General features: G+C 36.6%; 1 long non-coding RNA gene across 1 annotated transcript; it reads left to right on the top strand.

Annotated features, from left to right (window-relative positions):
- Nucleotides 1-4,844: 4,844 nt before the first annotated feature.
- LOC144727536 (uncharacterized) lies at nt 4,845-6,106 on the top strand. The gene is made up of 5 exons (XR_013587415.1): nt 4,845-4,994; nt 5,079-5,162; nt 5,270-5,322; nt 5,442-5,513; nt 5,950-6,106. It is a non-coding gene; the product is annotated as an uncharacterized LOC144727536 (long non-coding RNA).
- The last annotated feature ends 446 nt before the right edge of the window (nt 6,107-6,552 follow it).

Here is a 6,552-nt window from a genome sequence, read left to right as displayed (position 1 = left end):
ACGCCCTGCGTGAATCGTGGGTTGTCGTGACCATCCTTCACCACCTGGCGCAGCGCCAATTGGTGAAGCCAGGCGGCGCTTATACACGTGGAGAGGCCATGGTAGAAGTAAAGTGCTAAATTTCGATTTAAAGCTTTCGTGACTGCATGGATTCATATTAGTGGTTCTTTCGGTAAAGTCACGTAGAAGGGAAATAATAAAATAATGAAAATAAAACATAAGATAGCATTTTATCTTATGTTTTATTTTTCTTACTTAATTATTTCCCTCCTACGTGACTTTACCGAAAGAACCAAGAATATAAAGTGCAAAAAATTTAATTGTCGCTGCACTGCCCAAACATCGTTGCCCCGAGCCTTTCACGCATGTCCCATGCATGGTGGTCGCTCACCCAAGCAGCGCTTATCCAAGCTGGGTTAGCTTCAGAGGTGTAACACAGAAGGTGATGGGCTCAAGACCCTGACGCCTGTGTTGTGGGTTTCCGTGTGTGTTCCTTTCCCCGTGGTCGCGTTTTCCCTCCACATTTAGAAACATACGTTGAGATTTTATTTTGGTGCTATAAATGTACAAATGGTGGGCCGCTTTGTTGAGATAACATTGTGTGGCCCAGGTCTCTTCTGAAAAATAAGTGAATACCTCAGTGGGCTTTGCATGGTAGGATGGGGATGGTTTAGTTGTTTTGTATTTTTGTATTGTTTCTTATAATGTTCTAACCCACCTCTACTGGACATCTGTGAAAAATAGCTTCATAGCTCATCGGATTTCTCCTGCAGTATAAATACATATTCGGATTCTGAATGGCTATACGTAGAGCTCAGTTGGTCTTACCTGATCAAATAAAATATTTATTTAAAACAAAATTATCTACGTGGCTTTACCGAAAGACCCAAAGAATAGAAATATACTCTTTGTTTTTTTTCGGTAAAGTCACGTAGGTGAAAACAAAATAAAATAAAAATAAAACAACTAAATTTTGTATTTTTATTTTATTTTGTTTTCACCTACGCGACTTTGCCGAAAAAAACAAAGAGAATGGATCCTTGCAGTCACGAAAACTTCAAATCTATAATAAAAATATATAGTACTCGGGTTCTACCGTGTGCTGTTCGGCAATGACATCCGACGTTTCGCTCCGCGTGCTTGAAACTTCTTCTGGAACATAATACTCAAAGAAAAACAATTTAAAAACCTCCCAGCCCTCGCAGCGAAACGTCGGGCAAATTCGGACGGACACGCCTCCTTACAGGACCGCCTGACGTCATAATCATCGCCCCTCCCCCCTCCTCGAGCGCGAGCCGGCGGTCACGTGACCTCGCTGCCTTGCGCGCGGGAAATTCAAACCCCCCCACCCACTCCCCCCCCACTATCGTAGCGCGTGTTTAGTTGTTACCTATTGCGTTCTTGTCTTTATTTATCACGCATTTATTTGTGTATAATTTACATTAATAATTTACATGTGCCCATAATTGTGTTGTTTGCTGCAACATTCTAACAGGGTCGTGAGAAAATTAACCGCATTAGAAAAAAGTTTTACCTCACAATCGAATGCCAGTCGTCGAATTTATGTGTAATAGGTCGTTGTTTTAGCACTGTTCTGCTTAATACATTAAACTAATTACCGGGTGTTCATTTCCAAAAGTTGTAAGGTTAATTAGCACCAAATCTCCGCTAAATAGATATGACCACGGTGGATGTTAACGTATTAGAATTTATAGTGGAGGTGAGAAACAAAAATTTGCAGGATTTGTTTGCTGTTATGATTACATAATTCTTAACGCGCGTCAGGCAAATTGGTTCATATACTGTTACTTTAGATTAGTTTTAAAGATAATTTTTATGTTGACAAACTATGGGGTTAAGGTAACAAAAACATGAATTACATAACAATTTTAAACGGTGTCTATAATGTGTGTTGACAAGCAGACTATATAAAATTAATGCATTATTCAATAATTGCTCTTTATTTAGTTAAACATTTTGCAAAATAGATATGGGAGTGGAAAAAGGTAAACATATAATTAATCTTGTGACAAGAATATTAATTAATACATGATTGTTGGCCACGGTATCGTTTGTCTTAAACTACCCTTTTTACACAATAATATAAATGCGATTAACACAAACACTTTGACCATGTTTTTTTTAAATAGCATCTATGAAAGACAATAAATGTAGCTCAATTTGGCTACAACATAACCAGTTTAAAACAATATGCAACATCATAAATATAGATTTTTAAAGTCTACACTTAAAAAACATATATTTTTTAAAGTCTATAATACATGAATCTTGACTTAAAGCTTTCGTGACTGCAAGAATTAATATGTTTTGATTTATATGAATTTTTACCTATCTACGTGGCTTTACCGAAAGACCCAAATAATATGTATACATGAACTATCTTAAAGTTTTTATTTAAAGCTTTCGTGACTGCAGGGATTAATATTCTTGGTTCTTTCGGTAAAGTCACGTAGAAGGGAAATAATAAAATAATAAAAATATTAAACAAGAAAAAATATCACGACGTTTCGACTGCAACACAAGCAATCATCATCAGGTGTGAAATCCACAGAAAGAAAATTTCAAATAAAAATCAAATAATAAAAATATAAAACATTCAAAATTCTCAAATTTTCTTTCTGTGGATTTCACACCTGATGATGATTGCTTGTGTTGCAGTCGAAACGTCGTGATAATTTTTAGTGTTTTATATTTTTATTATTTTATTATTTCCCTTCTACGTGACTTTACCGAAAGAACCAATAATATATATCTTAAAGTTATATTGAAACAATTCTACGTGGTTAATGCTGGACGTTTGTTGGCCGTACACTTACAGTAGTTTAAACGTGATATTAACCAGAGGTGGGACAAAGTCATTGTTATGCAAGTCCAAGTCGAGTCGCAAGTCATCAAATTCATGACTCGAGTCTGACTCGAGTCCAAGTCACATGACTCGAGTCCACATCTCATAGGTGGGACAAAGTCATTGTTATGCAAGTCCAAGTCGAGTCGCAAGTCATCAAATTCATGACTCGAGTCTGACTCGAGTCCAAGTCACATGACTCGAGTCCACACCTCTGATATTAACACACACACACACAACAGTAATGTCGACCTGTATGTCCAGGTCCTAGGGTGCATATGGCTGCAGAAGGCTCAGGTTCATAATCAACATCTGCTGCGGGATTGTTTGAAAGTGTCCATCGGTGCTGACGAGGAGTGCACACGTTCTGAAGAAGCGGTATTCAAAGTTGCAGGTGTTTTCACAGACTCCCAACGCACAAGCAAGTTGTTAGGGGATAATGTAAAGTGACAATATATTCCTGCGTAAATGTTACAATTGTTCATAGAATCGTGATCGATTGAAGATAGCTAGCTGTTCCACTCATCACTGAACCTACTCTAAGACCGGTTATCATCCTCTTTCCACTTGGAGGAAGATGCATTGGGCCGAGTTTATCTTGAATGCATACACATAATTCAGTCCGTTAGCTATCCAAAGTGTTTATTCAGGACTAAAATTATCATACCTTACACAACTCAACAACACTAAAGGACTTTGTAACAAGGATTTTTTTTTAACTCACGTGGTTCTCCCCTCATTATTCATTAATGCCCCACCACCTAGAATGCCATTTCTTCAACAATGTAATTTTTTCCTCTGTCATCTAAATCATAATTGTTTTGCTTAGCTGTCGATTCGTTATCATAACTTTCAGTTGCAATTGACATATATGCTTGTCTGTTTACATATTAGTGCAATAGTCACCCTATTTTTATATAACATTTCTTCAACTTAACTGTAATTGTACTACTATCAGTCGAAACATCTGCCTGAGCCAACTTACACTGCAGGCATTTTATTTTCTAACATTGATTTATATTCATGCAATATTTTAAATTTCTAATATTAGAGTTGTTGCTCTGATTTATAACTTCGTCAATGTTGTACTTTATTTAATTTGTTTTGCTTTTGTTAGTTTTGTGACCCAGGTCCCTCATGCAAATGAGACTATCCTGGTCACCTGAGTTCTCATCTGATGAAACAAATGAACTAGGCTTGAGAGACACAACTGGAGAGCACTTTGGCGTTTGTATACTAAGGGCAGTTATTGACAGTAGACCAGCATGAACATTTTGAAATAAGGAGGTGGATGAGAACAGGTTGGCGTGCTTTTGTCAACTAAATTTGACCATGAAAACAAGATACCATTGTACCTAAAGTTAGAAATATTTTATCAGTTTATATTACAAGCGTATATATAAATAGAACGTTTGACTTTAATGAAGAGAAAGTGAACACAATCTGAAAAGTTTGAAAACGAACATGTAGAGGTGCCCTCTTCAAATTACACCGAGAAACAGAAAGATCACATGAGAGCATGTTAAACATTGAAATCTATTGACTGTTAACAAAGTAAGTGGGCTTGGTCAGGACACATCACAAGAATGGATGATGACCTGTGGTAAAGACTAACAACGCAGCCAAAGTAGATGACGTGCTCAAGAGGATCTCCATTGTGGAAATCGAGCAATGAGATCAGCTCTGGTGCAGGAGCTAGATGAAATGTGGCATCGCGTGTTCATGAGAGGTGCTGACAGCCTGGGGAGGCCTTTATCCAGCAGTGGATAGTTCATGGCTGCTGATTATAATCATAATAAAATGTCAAAACAACACTTAATGTAAAATTTTCCTTTGCCGATTAGTTCAATATTCAGCATGCTGGCTAACAGATAAGCTACTGCAGGATCTCGTGGCAGGTAAATACACAGCAAGGCTTGTTTTTTCCATTTTGACAGAAAATTATGCTAAATTCAATGTGTACAACTTGCATACATTTTTGTAATGATTTTCGTAATATTTTTTTTCAGAAGTTCCAGTTATATTCTTGAAGGAGCACAAACTTACCACTTCTGATCTTCATGCAGCACCACAGACTGCCATTACCATTGCTAACAGTGGTGAAGGAATTTTTAGTTTAGAGTTTAAGGTAACGATAATGTCTAAACAGTCAATTTGTTGAAATTCAAACTGAATCAGTAAAATGCAGATTATCATTAAATATCATTTACAGGTTATCGCCATGAAGTCTAAAATGCTTACTCAGTGCCTTGGAATCAGTAAGCACCTACATCGAATAAAAATTGTTCAGCCTCAGGTATGGTACAGTTATTCTGTGAACGACTTCAGTTTCACTCATAACATGCCATGGTTTAATATTGTTTGTAATTAATTGTGTAAATGTTTTCCCCCCCAATACTTTAGGTAATTATGACACTTACTGTCAACGTGTGTGAAAAATATGAGGACACTTTTGGGTAAGACAATACATTTGTTGTCTATTGATTACAGACAACTGGCGCCTCCACACTTGCATCAGATGATTTGCATGTGTAGATTTTATTTATAGGCATTAATGTAATCCATTTTTCTGCAGGGAGACTGATGACAAATGTAAAGTGTTGAAGGAAAATAAAATGCTCATCACAAGTGTTCACCATTACATTGGGTAATTACAGTAGTTGCCTTTCAACAAAAAATAATGTTTTGAATGACTTTAAAAGTTACATATTTGTGATATTTCAAGCAATAATACTATCCCAATGAAGCCCAAAAAATTAATAAAAAATTACCTAGAGTGGATATATTACAGTACATTATTCTGATTAAAATATAAAAATGGCTCCATTATATTTATATTCTGTATACAGTATATATTAGTCATGGTTTTTATATAAAGTTTATTTAGAAATTTTAACTCGTAATGAAGTCTATATTTTTTTAACACAAGCATCATTGACGATAAACTATAATTGTAGGCGATAACAAGTCACTGAAGAGACACATTTTGGCCCATGAGAGGGTGATGTTGAGCCACGAGTGATTGCTAATAAATTATCTAAAACATTTTCCATAATATGTACTTATTTATTTAATTTCTGCAGCAAAGAGTATGCTGAATTCCTCAAGTTCAAACTACAAGTTGGAAACCCAGTTGAACTAGCAGGTCTGAAGTCTAGTTCTGGTGAACCATTTCGAATTAAAATGACTCCAGCTACCGCCCTTTTGACTCCAAAAAAGAATTCCTCCACTTTCTCCAAAGTTGCAATATCCTTTTGCTCGTTTTTGTATTTACTGCATGTTATAATAATCTGAAAATATATCTGAAATGCTACTTCATAGTATGATGGGCATCATGCAGGGATCACAAGACGGATGCCTTGTTTTCATGCCCACTTGGAACAGGGATCTGCCAGCCCAGTAACAGCCCAGCTCTGCCTCAGGAACTGAAGACTGTGATCCATTGGTCCCCATATTTCATAAGAAATCGAGGCTCCATCGGCTTGGACCTCCTGCACCATTCCCCCAACCATTTCCATCTACATATGCATGCAGCTAGGGGTGGTGGTCACCAAGCAATTTAAGAAAATATATATCTAAGTTTGTTTTTCACGAACATTAACATCTAGACTTAGATTACGTTTGGATATTTTGACTTAGCTATTTGTGTTAGGCCTGCATTGCATTATATAGTATTGCTGTCACTT

Source organism: Lampetra planeri, chromosome 25, assembly GCF_965212315.1.
Source record: "Lampetra planeri chromosome 25, kcLamPlan1.2.h2, whole genome shotgun sequence".
Classification (NCBI taxonomy): domain Eukaryota; kingdom Metazoa; phylum Chordata; class Hyperoartia; order Petromyzontiformes; family Petromyzontidae; genus Lampetra; species Lampetra planeri.
This window is presented reverse-complemented; position numbering and strand designations above follow the sequence as displayed.